We start from the raw sequence: 16,474 nt of genomic DNA on the forward strand, positions 1-16,474 counted from the left end.
TTAGTTCTCTAGTGGCTTCTTGACTTGTCGATATCTCAGAGTTCTCTAGCAAAATTAACTTGTCGATATCTCAGAGATCTCTAGTGATCTTGTCGATATCTCTGAGTTCTGTAGTGAATTTTGACTTATCGATATCTCTGAGTTCTTTAGTGGAACTTGACTTATCGATAACTCAGAGTTCTCTGATGAATGTAGACTTGTCGATAACTCTGAGTTCTCTAGTGAAGAAATGACTTGTCGATATCTCCAATCTTCAGTTCTTTAATTTGGCTTGTCGATATCTCTGAGTTCTCTAGTAGCTTTCCTGACTTCTCGATAAGCCATTCTGGAGTTCTCGAATGACTTCTCTGTAACATTCAATCTGTGACTTGAAGAGGTCTTGACTTAGAGTATTTTTCCTAAAACATATTTATTCAACTCCAAGCTTCTTCATAATTCTTCTGAGGCATGATCTTCTTGATCTTCTTCCAGATAGAATTTTAGGCTTGACCCTGTTTATAGAAAAAGGCCCCAGTTTGATCCTTTGACATTTTTACAGACTTTAAATGTTACAAGTACAAAATACAAATTAAGATAACAATACAACTTACTTAGGGTTAACAAAATGTCTTAGTCTTGTTAAAGTACAGGCATGTCTTTTACAATAGTGTTCCACACGCGCGAGTTTACAGTCGCAAGTTAATGAGCTCCAGGCTAATTCATTGGTAGCAGGTTAGTGTACAGGAAAATAATTAAAGGCAATTTTATAGCGGTCGCAGGTTAATTTACAGTCGCTAGTGAGCACTTCAATTATTCTGTAGTCTCAAAATTTTTATTTTTGACTTATTTATTTTCTCCTGAAAATTTAAAATTCTTAAATTTAAATTTTCTTAAATAATAATTTACGTTTTATTTTAATTTTTAAGAAAATTCAAAATTCTTGAAAATTTAATTTTTCTTAAATATTTATTTTTGATTAATTTATTTTCCAAGAAAATTAAAAAAATTTGGAAATTTAATTTTTTCTTAATTATTAAATTAAGGGTACTGAAAGTATTGGTAGACTAGAGATTCCTCCAGCTTTTAAAGATGATTTTAATCTTTCGAATAAAACGAAGACCATGTGTTATTCAGATGGAAAATTCTCGAACATGGATTTTGAAGATAATGGTTTTCTTATTCCAATGAAACTGATTTCAAGACCTATAGAAGAAAATTGTTGAACTTTCTCAAAGGCTTACTCCATAGGATACCACTGAATTTTCAGATGCGGGAAATGAATGAAATTTCTACGGGTATAATTTTTCTCAAAGATTATAATGACAACTCTATGATTCCAGATTATATAGTCACACAATGGTTTGTACCAATGCTACATATATCCAGGAATCAATGAGATTATATAGGCAGGAATTGTGGAGGTCAAAGCGAATAGTGGGGACATACAAGTATCTCAGTTATATGTAGTAAAGTTGGAACCTCGGGACAGAATGTAAGAATTACTGATAGTTGAATCAGAGGTAGCTCAGGTAGAAGTACTTGAGGGACTGGACATCAGTGTAGTGTTTCACATGTCAGGGAAGTTTAGTCGCATCAGATTCACAAGGAGTACATAAGCTATATCCAAGGATCAAGCCTATCTATTCAGAAGCAGAGACTTTTACTTTCAGTTCAAAAGGTGATTACAAGACTGAGATTTGGACAGAAACAAGAGTTGATAGCTACAGGATTGACAAGCAATATATGGCAAGTAACTATCAGGGGTTTTGCTACAACGGAACAAGAATCTTGACAAACAAGGATGAGTAGGGATTCAGTTGAAGAGTTGTGACAAAGGTGGAATGTTTTCTTAGGAAAGCAGCCAGTCAAAACTTATAGTGCATCGGGAAAGAGTTTGGATGGATCAGATGACGAGAAGGAAGATCATGAATATTTTGCTTTCACAGCAATCTCTGAAGATGGTCCAACTCACATATCTCAGGTTTCAATTTCTTGAACCACTGTAATATTTTGTTTTAATATTCAATACATGATAAGATCTTAGTGTTTAAATGTTTAACACTCGCACAAGCATGATAACATCACACATAGATAATGCTGAACTAGTTCACTAGATTATTTTTCTGGTAACTAGGATTGATGTTTAACTTGTGCATGTTATTTTAGATGATCTTAAATATGTGTTTCAATATTTGTTGAACATGATTAATTTCTTTAGTGAGATATATATTTTCCAGCACTTAAGACCTTTGTTAATGCTTATTTTATGTATCCTAATACAATGTGATTTTTTTATTTGATCTGAATTTTTTTTAAGTTGTGTTAGTTTATAATTGGATTGAGATAACTAAATGAGATTCTTCAACAGGATTGGACTATATAGAATTAGTAATTTACTAGTTAATTCTATTTTTTCCACATCATGCCTATGTTGCTTAACTTATGTATAATGTTTCTTAATGAATGCCATGTATTCTTAATGCAATGCTTGCTTATTTTCATGCCATAAATGCATCTCTTAGTACTTGCATTAATTGTAGAAGAAGCATGTTTAGGATTACAATAGGCAAAGTCTGCTAGTCCTCCTTATGTAAGGTTGGAACCAATTTTCCCCTAGCCTAGAGAGAAATTTGTCAAGAGTATTAAAATGGAGAAAATGGTCAGTCAAAGATAAGTATTAGCATGATAAGGTTGCAGCTGTTGTTATATCTGTTTATTGGTAAATTCTCCAATCCATCTGGACCCAAACTGATAAGTTGGGTACCAAGAACTGCTAATACAGTTGTGAGTGCAGGATATAACAGGTTAAATGATTCATATGTATTCTTGGTAATTCATACTCAAGGCATATGATCAGAAAAAGAGCCTCACAATCAAATGTGATTACCAAAAGCTATTCCGTCAATAATCTTTGGAGATGACAGCAAAGGTTTTCATCACGGGACAAGCTATGCAAAAAAAGGAATGTCATCATGGACTCAACAATTGCTATCACTGACAACAATTAATCATTGGAGTCACTGATAACAGTTGAAACATCTTTCTTTCTGGAGAATCAAGGCACAAATCCTCTTATCTGACAGTTCTGCATTAAAGGACAAAATGTCAATTCAATGAAGGATTAGTGTCTCATCCGAAGCAGGAAGGTTGAGAAGCTTGCTCTTCTTAGGGTAAGGAAAGGATATGCTCGTAGCTAAATTAGAATCTCAGAAAAGGTGAAGTCAATGGTTTCTACTATAAAGCTTCATCTGAGAAAAGTTAAGTTATGGCATTAGAAGCTCTCACCCTTGAACATTAACACAAGAAACTCTTTTGTAAAAAGGGTTAGTGAGAGGACTGCCTCATCTGGAATTCAGAAGAGGATAAATGTGAGGCATGTCAGGAAGAGAAGTCAAAGACAACATCACATCAAAGCAAAGATATATCTTAGTGATGATTGATGGCTACTCTTAACACAAAGTTGTTGTTCGTGCGTTCTCAAGACAAGACATCATAAATGGTGATTGATCATATCAGAAGATCAAGCTGGAAGCAACTGTAATAGGAATGATCTTATGGTCAGATAATGGGACTAAATTCAAGAAGCAGTTCTGATGAATATCTGTAACATCAAGAATATTCTGACATATTCAGCACTAAGAACTCCGTGTCAGAATGGAGTGGTACAAAGAAAGAACCGGAACTTGATTAAAGCTCAAAGGGAAATATCAAGCTAATCAAGACTTTCTAAATACCATAGGGTTGAAGCAGTCAACGCGGTATGCAACAAGTAAGATCAAGCCTTGATCAGGATGATACATGAAGACCACTAATGAGTTAATGGCCCAAAGAAGCAAACACTGGATAACCTGAAAGTTTTTGGAGATAATATTCTACAGAAGCAAACTATGAAATGTTTTCAGTTGTTTGAAGATCTTGGCATTTGCATCTAAGACTAGTTAGGATATTTTCCATGGCTACCTAGTGGAGTATACAACCTACAGGGCATTTTTGGTTGATCAATAGAAGGTGATAGACAGTCTAAGTGCACAGTTCAACAACTCCATGCTCCAAGCTGTTATAGGAGAAATTAATGGTATTGATTATTCATATCCAAGCAGTGGAATGGAAGTGTATAACACAACTCATTAATTCAATGAAGCCAGTCAGCAAGGGTAAGGATTTTCAGGAAATCCCAGCAACAACTTAGGGGGGAAAAGATGGATCAACTAGTCAGACACAACACCACATTGTAAATCAAGAAGACACTACAAGAACATATCTGCTGAGATAAAGGATTTGATTTTAATATTATTCCCAGAGTCTAGTTCTTAAGTGATCCAGATGGTGAAGTAATGATTAGCACGATTACTGAGTATGAATGAGTATTTCTGTAGTTTTCTATCTGAAGAAGAAACTGAGAAAGTTACAGAAGCTCTGATAGACCGGATTGATTGAGTGATTGTAAAGCAAGATGAACTCAATCAGTCAGCAAGCAGATTGTAGGGAAGCTGGTATCCAAACCAAATGACAATTTTGTAATTGATATAAGGATAACCAGAAGTCAATGCTGGATGACAATGGCATTGTTATGAGGGACAAGGCCAAACTAGATGCTAGGTTATTATCAGGAAGCAATATCTAACCAGAAAGTACCAGTGACGAGACTTGAGGATATTAAGATATACCAGACACCTAATGCACATTCAAAATTGGAATTGGACTCTAGTAGATGTGTACAAGTGTACTCCTGGTTGGTGAGTCAAAAGAGGAAGTCAATACACAATAGTTCATGAACTTTGCAGTTGCAGATCTATGGGACTATATATATCTCTTCTTCACAAGCTCACTTCAGGTTGGTATGAACTAGTATACTACTCAAGAAATCGTCAAGGACATGATATGGCACTCTCACTGAAGTTACAGTTAAATATGAACTAGTAGAGTCATCATACTAATAACTCTCTTATCACTAGGAACGAATAAAATATTATATATGTGCAGCGATATAATGATAATGTTATATATTGGTCTACTAACAAAGACTTGTGCAAGATTATTTGCTAAATAATTTTAGAGTAGGTGTGGAGGAGCATGTTGGAAAAGTTGTAATTCTTTTTGGAATCTGTAACACCCCCAAATCCGGGGTCGGGGATCCGGGTTGTCACGAGTTCCATTTCCCTTAATAACACCCAATATTAATACACAATCAACTACTCTGTACTGTGACCCCACAATAAACACACACACCACAAGTTGTAGTCTCAGAGATGAATATCCAATGAGTCATTTTATTCCAAAATTATATGCCATTACACCTTAAAAGGGTTTCTAAATAAATTTACATTTCTTTGCCATTATTACAATTGATAAAGATACATAAGTCTGGTACATCAGAAGTTGAAAGTCTAGCCTATTGGTAATTTCTACCTCAGCTACGGCGGCATCAACGCTTCCAGAAGACTGCGGAACGTTTCTTATCCGCTCGCGAATTGGGAGCTTGGTCCTATTCATCTTGTCTATCTGATGTTGTGTGATGAAAGAAGAAAGCAAGGGTGAGCAACAAGCCCACCGAAATAATATGTATAATAATTAACAATATATGAGCACTCTCATAGTACTCATGAAAGTCTTGGTCAAAAAGAAATGAACCAAGTTTGTTATCTTAACGCGACCAAGTCGCAAAATATTCAGTATATATGTCCATATACTTTTCAAAATCTTTGAAATCCTCTGCCATTTATAATATACACAGAGTTCCAGTTTATAACTGTATAAAAATATCGTTGCAAGGTGATCTCATATATCTAACCTTGTCTCAACATTTTTCTGAAAATCTTTGTCATGCATAAGATAATCATTTATTAGATATAAGTTGAAAAGATGAAGTTACAAGATACTCCAATGTACTTATATCTTTTCTGAATACTACTTGAACTACCACCGTTCAATGTATAAATAGTGCATCCCATAGATTAAGCTACAAGACAAAACTTGTATAGAATCAATCTTTAAAATATCATCAAAATAAAATGAAGTTACGAGATACTTCATTTGATGCAAACATCATTTTGAAAACTGTTCCCTGCCAACACTCAACAATCGCCCAACCGTAGCCTTCCTATCGAAGTGCTCTGGGTAGTGTTGCAGAAATATCCAATTGGATGATGAACTCATTACGGGAGTTTTGTCGCGCCAGGAAGACCACTTACGATGATCAGTCGCAGTAGTACAACCCCACCATTTTCTACATGTAGAGGAGAACCTGTCGGATTTACTTGTCAACCGAACACTGGACTCCTAAAGAATGGACAGTCTTAGCGGAACTTTCGGGCCATTTGGGCCAATATAATAAGGCTGGGCCGGCGCCACTCGACCACTTACGCCACTCCTAGTTCATCCATGACTCTGAAACGTAAAGCTCGTTCCCCTTTTCCCCAAGTAGAAACTTGTTGATACGACTCCACCAAGAAGACGTATCTAGTTGGAAAGGAGAACTCACCGATATTTCCCAGGCGATGCCTGTTAATGGATTAACTTGTTCCAAGAATTTTACTTCCCGAGTGTTGGGTAAGTAATCAAAAATTCTTTTATCAAAATAGCAACCTTGTTGCGAATATAAAACACACCACAGAGCCGGATCCCTCAGGTTTTGAGCGAATATTTAAATCCCCTTTGAAAGGAAGATCTTAAATATAAAATGAGTTTTGGGATCCGCTCTAACTTTTAAAATCATTTTGAAGACTCGCAAAACATTTTTAAAGATGTTTGGAGTGATGCTGATTTACTAAAATATATCAGTCCCGATATATTAGGAAATATCTGAATATTATTATTTAAATAATATCCTCATAAAGAATAATCTTTATAAAAATAATTGAAATAGAAGTTTTAAAACTTATACTTGCAATGAATATTAAATAACAAAAGATATACTTATACGAAAGTGCTATCTTTATTTGAATAATCAAAAGTGAGTTTGATTATCGACACATTATTCCTTAATAAAATAAAGAATAATAATTAGTAAATAATTGGAGTCATAAGTCCTCGAATGAATATTCAAATAATAATATTCATTAATAAAATAAACGGAGTCGTAAGCCCTCGAATGAATATTCAAAATAATATTAAATAATAAAATCAACAGAGTCATAAGCCCTCGAATGAATATTCAAAATAATATTCAATAATAAAATAAACGGGGTCATAAGCCCTCGAATGAATATTCAAAATAATATTCAATAATAAAATAAACGGGGTCATAAGCCCTCGAATGAATATTCAAAATAATATTCAATAATAAAATAACCGGGGTCATAAGCCCTCGAATGAATATTCAAAATAATATTCAATAATAAAATAAACGGGGTCATAAGCGCTCGAATGAATATTCAAAATAATATTCAATAATAAAATAAACGGGGTCATAAGCCCTCGAATGAATATTCAAAATAATATTCAATAATAAAATAAACGGGGTCATAAGCCCTCGAATGAATATTCAAAATAATATTCATTAATAAAATAAGGTTATCGAATAAACCTTATTTGATTCATAGTTTTTAAAAACTATTCATATATATATATATATAAATATATATATATATATATTATACTCGGGAGCATCGACTCCCGATTTTAGAAAGAAGTTCACCTTTGGGTCCCCTATACTAAGGGTATATGCAAATTACCGCTTATCTCTAGCATAGGTATTATCAACTGAATCAACAGATGTATGTATCAAGAATACGAAACAGGCATGCATATATACCATATCACATGCTACAATATATCGCAAGAATTTGCTAATTAACCATCATGCATCTATCACAAGATAATGCATATATATATATGTATACATCACAACAACAATATAACGGATATAAAATTGCCTGAGCGACTGGGGGTTACAAATGGCTTGGGACGAGTCTGGTAACCTATAAACAACATATAAGTTGAAATTAAACCAAAGTCGCTTATGAATCTATACTTTAACCAATTAGACTCTAACGCTCGCTTTGCGCTTACCGATTCTCTTAAGTCGCTCGATTACCCTCGGCTCCACCATTTTTAATAAATTAGCCATTAAGGGTTTTAAGGCGATTCTTTCGCGAGTACCTTACCAACTGCCTAATCCACTTTACATAAATGTTTCATACCCCAATTAGTCATTTAAGGTCCTTAACCAAGGTTTCAAAGTAAGGCGAGGGGTAATGGTTCGTTCGCCAAACGCCGTTACTTAAAATAGTCGTTTCTCCTAAACCGTACATCGGAATCAAACGAACTACATATCAAAACGAAGCTCGTAACATGAACTATCGAATCATGGAAATGGTCAAAACCTAACAGTGAGTTATAGGGTCCTGATGTTAAGAGCAAAAACAGTCTAAAGTAAATCGGACATTACGACGGCTATATTTACGCGATTTCCCAAATTTTTACCATTCCAAACCATATCAATCCAACTACAAATCAATAACAACTCAAGATACACATCAATGCTTCTGATTTCAGTCATAATAAGCTCAAGGATCTCAATCCAATCATATATTATAACACCTCTAAATTCAACTAAACTACTTAACAATTAAGCTCGAATCATGCTTATCATTCAAATTACTACTCATCCATCCAAACCATCTCCAAACTTCAACATTCAAACTTATTACTAAAGGGTGTGAAGATTTATACCTTTCTTGGAGGGTGTAAGGGAGCCTCAAAGAACCTTGATCTATCCTTATATAACCTTGATCTTGCAAATGAAATTAAGAAACACAAAGTTAAAATTTGAAAACACTATTCACCCTATCTTTGGTGAATTAATTAGCTATGAATCCATTTGAATCAAGAGCTTAAAATCATACCCAAGCTAAGTTATGAAATGTAGAATCCATAAAACAAACCATGGAATTTATGATTGAGTGGAGCTTGGACTTTGGATTTTTCTTCCTTGCTTTTTCCTTGAAAGCCGAGAGCAAAGATGAAGAAAATGAAATAGCTTTGTGTTTTTTTTTTGGTGAAAATGAATTGTTGGTTGACTTGGTTGGTTGCTTTTGATTTGTTTTATTTTATTACCTTTTACCATGGTAACTTTTGTGTGGTTCTAAATCAACCAACAACACACTTTGCTTTGGTCATGCTTATGTCACCATGTGATGTCACCCTCCCACCTTTGTCCTCTTCTTATTGGTTTGATGACATCATCCTCACTAACCTTTTTGATTAGCTAGCTTCTAATTACTTGGCTAATGACCGCTGATCTGTTATACGGTTCGCTTAACTTTCATTTTCGTTTATCGTTTGAGGGATCATACCGGGGATCTTATTACTTGGGTCTCCTTAACCTTTCTCACTACATTATATTCCTTTTATGATCCTCTCTTAAAATCCTTGAATTTAAATCCTTTTTATCATGTTACCTTATACCCAATTCTTTCGATATCTGGTGGATTTTCGGGAAAAATCAAAATGTTCAAATTTGGATTCTGACGATCTTTACATACACTTATATATCATATAGAGTACCAATAAAATCTCAGAATATCCATAAAAGAACCCCTACATAGTGTGGCATGAAAAGTTTTCTTATTCAGCATAATCAGCAAAAAAAGCACTATTCATAAGGGTTTCAAAAATTCCAAAATTTGGGGTTATTACAGAATCATTTCAAGCAAGCCATTAGATAATCCCTTTAGGAGCTCAAGCAAGCCAAAAGAATATTTATTTTAGGAGTACAAGTAAACCAAAAGATGATGGCAATACAAGTAAGTTAAAGATCTTTTGAAGATGCAAAATTTGGAAGATTCTGAACATGCCAAGACTACTTACCAACTGAAACCACTAAAGCTTGATCAGTGAAACTCAGTTATAATGACAAGATATAGAGGTATGGCAAGCTCACTCTTTTACTCAAATGCTAATAGACAGCATGTAATGTTCTCAAGATGCCAAAGTGCAAGGTTCCAAGTGGATCCTAGAGAATCCAATCTTATAGCTATTAATAAGATTATTAGATATCTTAAGGGAGTCCCAACTCTTGGAGTAAAGTGCCCTAACGATATTGTGCTTAACATGTTTGGCTATATAGATAAAGATTATGCAGGTTGTAAGAAAGACAGGAGAAGCATCTCTGAAGCTGTCAACTTAAGTGATAGGAGAAGCATCTCAGGAAGCTGTCAACTTCGTGGAAGAAGATTGATTTCTTGTTTTGATAAGAAACAACCTCAAATCCAACAACTCTATGGAACACTCTATGACAAGGCACCTTGACACCATGTATCATTTATTTCGAGAGCATGTCTTTTAGTCAAAGAGTCACTTGTAGAAACACTTATTAAATCATTTGTTAAAGTTTCTTTCAAGACTGGTTTGAAAAGTGTGGGATACAATTTATTGCACATTAGTTGGAAATCCCTGAAGGGTTTTTAGCACATAAACGCAACAAAAACGTAAATTTAAATCTTAAAAAAAAACGAAACCCTCCGCAGGATCCATGCGAAAAATAATATTTAATTCGTAGTTCAGTATGTTTACCTTAAGAAGCTTTACGTTAATGGAAAGATGGAGGTCTTTAATAGCGATCGAAGAACGATGAATGGAAATCACTAGCAGCTGCTCCTCAAGTGTGAAACACTCCACCGGTATCCACCAAAAGTACAATGTGATGGAGGAGGAAGAGGTTGAGAGAATTAGTTGCCTCCCTCTTGTTCTACTTTAGAATTAGGGTTAATTATTTGGGTTGAGGCATATAGGGTTTATAATAGTATATTTATAGGCAAAGTTTTCAGCTGAAAATTTTCCATAAAATATTATTATTATTAACCCTTTAATTGATTATTCTTATTAACCAATTAACTAATAATTAAAACACCTTTTTAATCATTAATCCCTTTTCTAAACACTTTAGAAAAATAATTCTCTCACTTGATTTAATTTCCAAAATTAAATTCTTAATTAATAATATTAAGAATTAATTAAATCTCATTTAATCAATTATTAAATCTGCTAATTAATTATTTATTTCATAAATAAATAATTACCAGCCATTATTAATTAATTCCTCCACCATTAAATCATTCTCTTTTATGGTGTGACCCTGTAGGTTCAATATTAAGCCGGTAGTAGAAATAAATAATAATAAAACTATTTTATCATTATTTATATATATTCTCTAATTCATTAAATATGATTAATTAATAAATTAATCATATTTATTCTACATCATGAGGGATACTTCTCAGCATATCGCGACTATCCGAATAATACGAATTCACTGCTTAGAATACCAAGAACCTATTCAGTGAGTAGTTACCGTACAATCAATTCCTTCTTCCCTGCAATGTCACGATTAAATATAAGGCATGAAACTTGTGTCAAGCCTATCTTATTTAATCATTTGCTTTCTCATTCACTATGCTTAGTTCTATTTAATGTAAATTAGAAACTCCTTTCTAATTTCATTCACTCTGGCCAGAGATTCCTGAACTAGCATAAGTGGATCAGCATTGAACATTCTCTTCCTTCACTGGAAGGGGTAGATCCTTTATTGATCATACACTATCTTCGTGTACAAATTCCTATACCCAGTAGAGCCCTTATAATTGTCCCTGGAGACTAAGAACTAAACCAAAGCATAGTTCAGTGTACACAAGATGACTATGATGACCTCAAGTCTAAGGATACTTGTACAACTATCACTATGTGAACAACTGCTGACACGTGAGTGAACTCCATCAGTTGTTCAGCTGTGTGAGTCATGTTCAATGAACTTATTCTATAATAAGCACCTATATACTAGCTATAGTGTCACCACACAAATGTCTATGAGAACAGACATCCTTCATAATGAAGCAAGCATAGTATGTACCGATCTTTACGGATTACTAATTACCAGTTAGTAATCCTACGACCAGGAAATATTTAAGTTTAGAGTTATCATCTTTTAGGTTTCATTATTATGATCTCATCATAATCCATAAAAAGCTTTACTCTAAACTATGATATATCTTATTTAAACACTTAGATAGATAAAGCCCGCAATAAAACCAAAACAAGTCTTTTATTAATATCAATGAAATCAAAACAGATTACATAAAAGTTATTCCTAAATCATCATACATGATTGGACTTAGGACACATCTCTTTCAATCTCCCACTTGTACTAAAGCCAATCACTCTGGTATCTAATACCCATCTTGTCTTTATGATGATCAAAGTGACTTTGAGAAAGTGGCTTTGTGAGTGGGTCTGCTACGTTTTTATGTGTGTCAACTCTCTTGACGTCTCCTCTTTCAATACAATACAAGAAATGTTACCACGCTCCCACTAACCTTTTTGTAGACACATGGTTCATCTATGCTTTTGATAAAACCAAACTCTTTGATTGTCTCATCAAAACGGATGGTCCATCTACGAGAAGCTTGCTTTAAACCATATTTGGTTCGCAACAGCTTACACACTAGGTGTTCATTTCCCTTGGAAAGAAAACCCTCTGGCTGTGTCATATACACTTCCTCTTCAAGTTTCCCATTGAGGAAGGCCATTTTTCACGTCCATTTGCCAGATCTCATAGTCGTAGTAAGCAGCAATCGCAAGCAAAATCCGAATTAATTTTAATAGGGCTACAGGCAAAAAAGTTTCATCAAAGTCAATCCCTTGCCTTTGTCTGAATCCCTTTGCCACGAGCCTGGTCTTATAGGTCTCCACCTGCCCATCTGCTCCAATCTTTCTTTTGTATACCCACTTGCACCCAATAGGCTTAACACCTTCAGGCGCCTCAACCAGAGTTTATACTTGGTTGGTATACATAGATTCCATTTCGGATTTCATGGCACTATACCATTTCTCTGAGTCAACACTACTCATAGCCTCATTATAGGTCACATGGTCATCATCATCAATGATTGACAACTCATTGTCATTCTCAATGACAAGGCCATAATACCTCTCAGGTTGGCGAGACACTCTCCCTGACCTACGAATGGGCTGTTCCACAGAAGGTTGTTTAGTCTGAACAGGTGTTTCCACTTGATCCATAGTAGTTTGTGCTTCTTGAACTTCATCAAGTTCAATTTTGCTCACACTGTTTCCTTCAAGGATAAACTGCTTTTCCAAGAAGGTAGCATGTCTGAAGACAAACACCCGATGATCGGTGTAAAAGTAATACCCTAAAGTCTCTTTAGGATATCCCACAAGATTATATTTTACGGATCGAGATTCCAGCTTATCTGGGTCAACTTTCTTGACATATGTTGGACATCCCCAAATCCTAACGTGTTTAAGACTCAGTTTCCTTTCTTTCCATATCTCATATGGAGTTTGAGGAACAGATTTGGAAGGCACCTTATTCAGTAAATATGCTGAGGTTTCCAATGCATAACCCCATAGAAATACTGGAAGATTCGCATAGCTCATCATGGACCGAACCATGTCTAACAAAGTTCGATTTCTCCTTTCAGATACCCCATTCAACTGTGGAGTATATGGAGGAGTCCACTGGGAGACTATACCATTTTCTTTAAGATAAGCTAGAAACTCTCCATTCAAGTATTGGTCATCTCGATCTGATCGAAGAGTTATAATACTATGTTTGGTTTGTTTCTCCACTTCATACTTATATTCTTTGAACTTTTCAAAGGGTTCAGACTTGTGTTTCATCAAATACACATATCTGAATCTAGATCGATCATCTATGAAAGCAATGAAGTATGAAAATCCACCCATGGCTTGCGTAGACATTGGTTCACATACATCTGTGTGTACCAATCATAACATATCTGCAGCCCTCTCTCCATGTCCACTAAATGGAGATTTGGTCATTTTACCCAATAGACAAGACTTGCATGTAGGATATGATTCAAAATCAAAGGGGTCAAGTAACCCTTCCTTATGCAATGTCCGCAGTCTATTTTCACTAATATGACCAAGTCCGCAGTGCCACAAGAAAGTGAGATTTTCATCATCCCTTTTTCTTTTATTAGTATGTTCAATTTGTAGTAAATTATGCTCTACATCACATACATACAGACCATTGTTTAAAATACCACTTCCATAAAGAACATTATCTCTAAGAATTGAACATTTATTATTCTGAATAACAAATGAAAATCCAGCCAAGTCTAACATGGAATAGAAATAATATTCCTCACAATCGAGGGAACAAAATAACAATTATTTAGAATAATAGTCTTGCCCATAGGCATATGTAAATGAAATGATCCTACAGCTTCAGCAGCAACTCTTGCTCCATTTCCCATCCGTAGAATCACCTCCTCTTCTTCAAGAGTCCTACTTCTCCTTAGTCCCTGCAATGAATTGCAAATATGAGAGCCACAGGCGCTATCTAATACCCAAGTAGAAATTTGACTTAGTGACATATTAACATCGATCATGAACATACCTGAATCAGAAGCGGTAGTCTCACTACCCTTCTTCTTCTTCAATTCTGCAAGGTGAACCTTGTAGTTCCTCTTCCAGTGCCCCACCTTGTTACAGTGAAAGCAAACAGCTTTGCTCTTGGGGTCTTCAACTTTTGGTGGAGCTGGCTTTTTCTCACCTACTTTCTTCTTCTTAGAAGGGTTCTTCTTCCTTTTCTTAGGATTGGAACCTTCAACAATTAGAAGAACAAAACTCTTCTTAGGGGGAAAATTCGATTCCACAGTCTTCAACATGTTGTGGAGTTCAGGCAGGCTGACATCCAGCTTATTCATGTGAAAGTTCACAACAAACTACGAGAACGAACTCGGAAGTGATTACAAGACCAAGTCTTGGCTCAGCTCCCCATCCATGGCAAAACCAAGTTGTCCAAGATGTTCAATCAAATTGATCATCTTAAGTACATGGTCATTTACAGATGATCCCTCAGACATACTACAACCGAACAGCTCCTTCGATATCTCATATCGAGCTGTCCTCCCTGCTACATCATACAACTCTTATAGATGCATAAGGATAGTGTGAGCATCCATATGCTCATGTTGCTTCTGTAGCTCAATGTTCATGGAAGCTAGCATGATGTATTGAGCAACATTTGCATCATCTATCCACTTACGATACACAACATGTTCATCATTATGTGCATCGCTAGCAGGTTTAGTAGGCTTAGGTGAGTCAAGCACATATTCCAGCTTCTCAACCCTGAGAACAATTCTCAAGTTTCGAAGCCAGTCAGCAAAATTAGGACCAGTCAACTTGTGAGCATCTAGTATACTCTGGAGTGATAGTGCAGAAGACATAACGAATATAGTAAATATGTAAATGATGAACACATAACAACACTTAGCAAATATTCAATTTCATTTCAAGGCATTATATGAATCGGGTCTTTATTCATAAGTGGCTCCCACTAGTTTATCTAATTTATACAACCCCTAAGTGAAAATTAAGCATTCATAATGCTAGTGGGAATAGGGATCCTACATTCCATCACACAACCTCGGCTGTAGTACGAAACGTCATGTGATGTTCAATAGGTAGACAACTCTTGTCAATTATATCTTATATTATTCCCTAATAAAACTTTAGCCTCTTGAATAACCGAGTCATGGCTGTAGCACGACAAACGCAATATTCTAAGTCAAGTCTAACCCAACATTTCGTACAATTGAATCAGTCTCCAACGGCCCACGGCTGTAGCACGTAACGACCTTTAGATTCTAATTCAATATACACATCTCTATGTAATAGACAAGTATTTCTTATTTCGAAATCAAAGCCCTCGGCTGTAGCACGAAACGACAATGATTTAAAAATAAGAACCACTTTCTACCATGTTGGAAGGCTATGACCGACACAAGCCCGTTGTGTCATTGGCCAATTACTACTTGATATTATTTAATTTTAGAGGGATTATATTATGTTACAATCATAATCATATTATAAAGAGATTCTTCCTTTTAAATTAAATATTTCAAATCAATAATCGATAATCAGATGATTCCAAGATCGGGGGGAGCATTGTCAAGAGGCGTCACTTAATACCCCTTTCTTACAGATAGAAATCTGCTTTTGACAGAATCATCCTTTCTCTCAATATTGAAAATTCATATTTAATTACGTGTTTCATAAACACAAGAATCTCATGATTGTATTCATAATATTATTGTTAAGGCAAGAAACGATTCCTATTCTAGATTTTCTAGAGCACGCCTTATATTGATTTAAGTCCACCTAAATCTATCATCGCATGGTAAACATAGGCATATATCTCATATATAAAATTAAATAAACAAGTAAATGTAAAGTGCAATAAAGTAAATGTGTTTGGTTATGACCCCATCCTATGTGATCTTTATCAAGCTCATGATAAAGATCAAGGTCAATCTAATATGGTGATGGAAATAAATACAACTACTTATTACATAAGTCTTCTTATTTGTTTAGACTTCTTGTATGCCTCGTCTTCTTCTTTGTATCACCTCCATTGGATAGCCTTCTTGAGTCTTCAATTACATTACATAGATTTAAAGTAAAACTAATCTAATGAACTTACAAGAATAACTCGAGTTACATTCGA

Source organism: Apium graveolens, chromosome 9 (assembly GCF_009905375.1).
Source record: "Apium graveolens cultivar Ventura chromosome 9, ASM990537v1, whole genome shotgun sequence".
NCBI classification, from domain to species: domain Eukaryota; kingdom Viridiplantae; phylum Streptophyta; class Magnoliopsida; order Apiales; family Apiaceae; genus Apium; species Apium graveolens.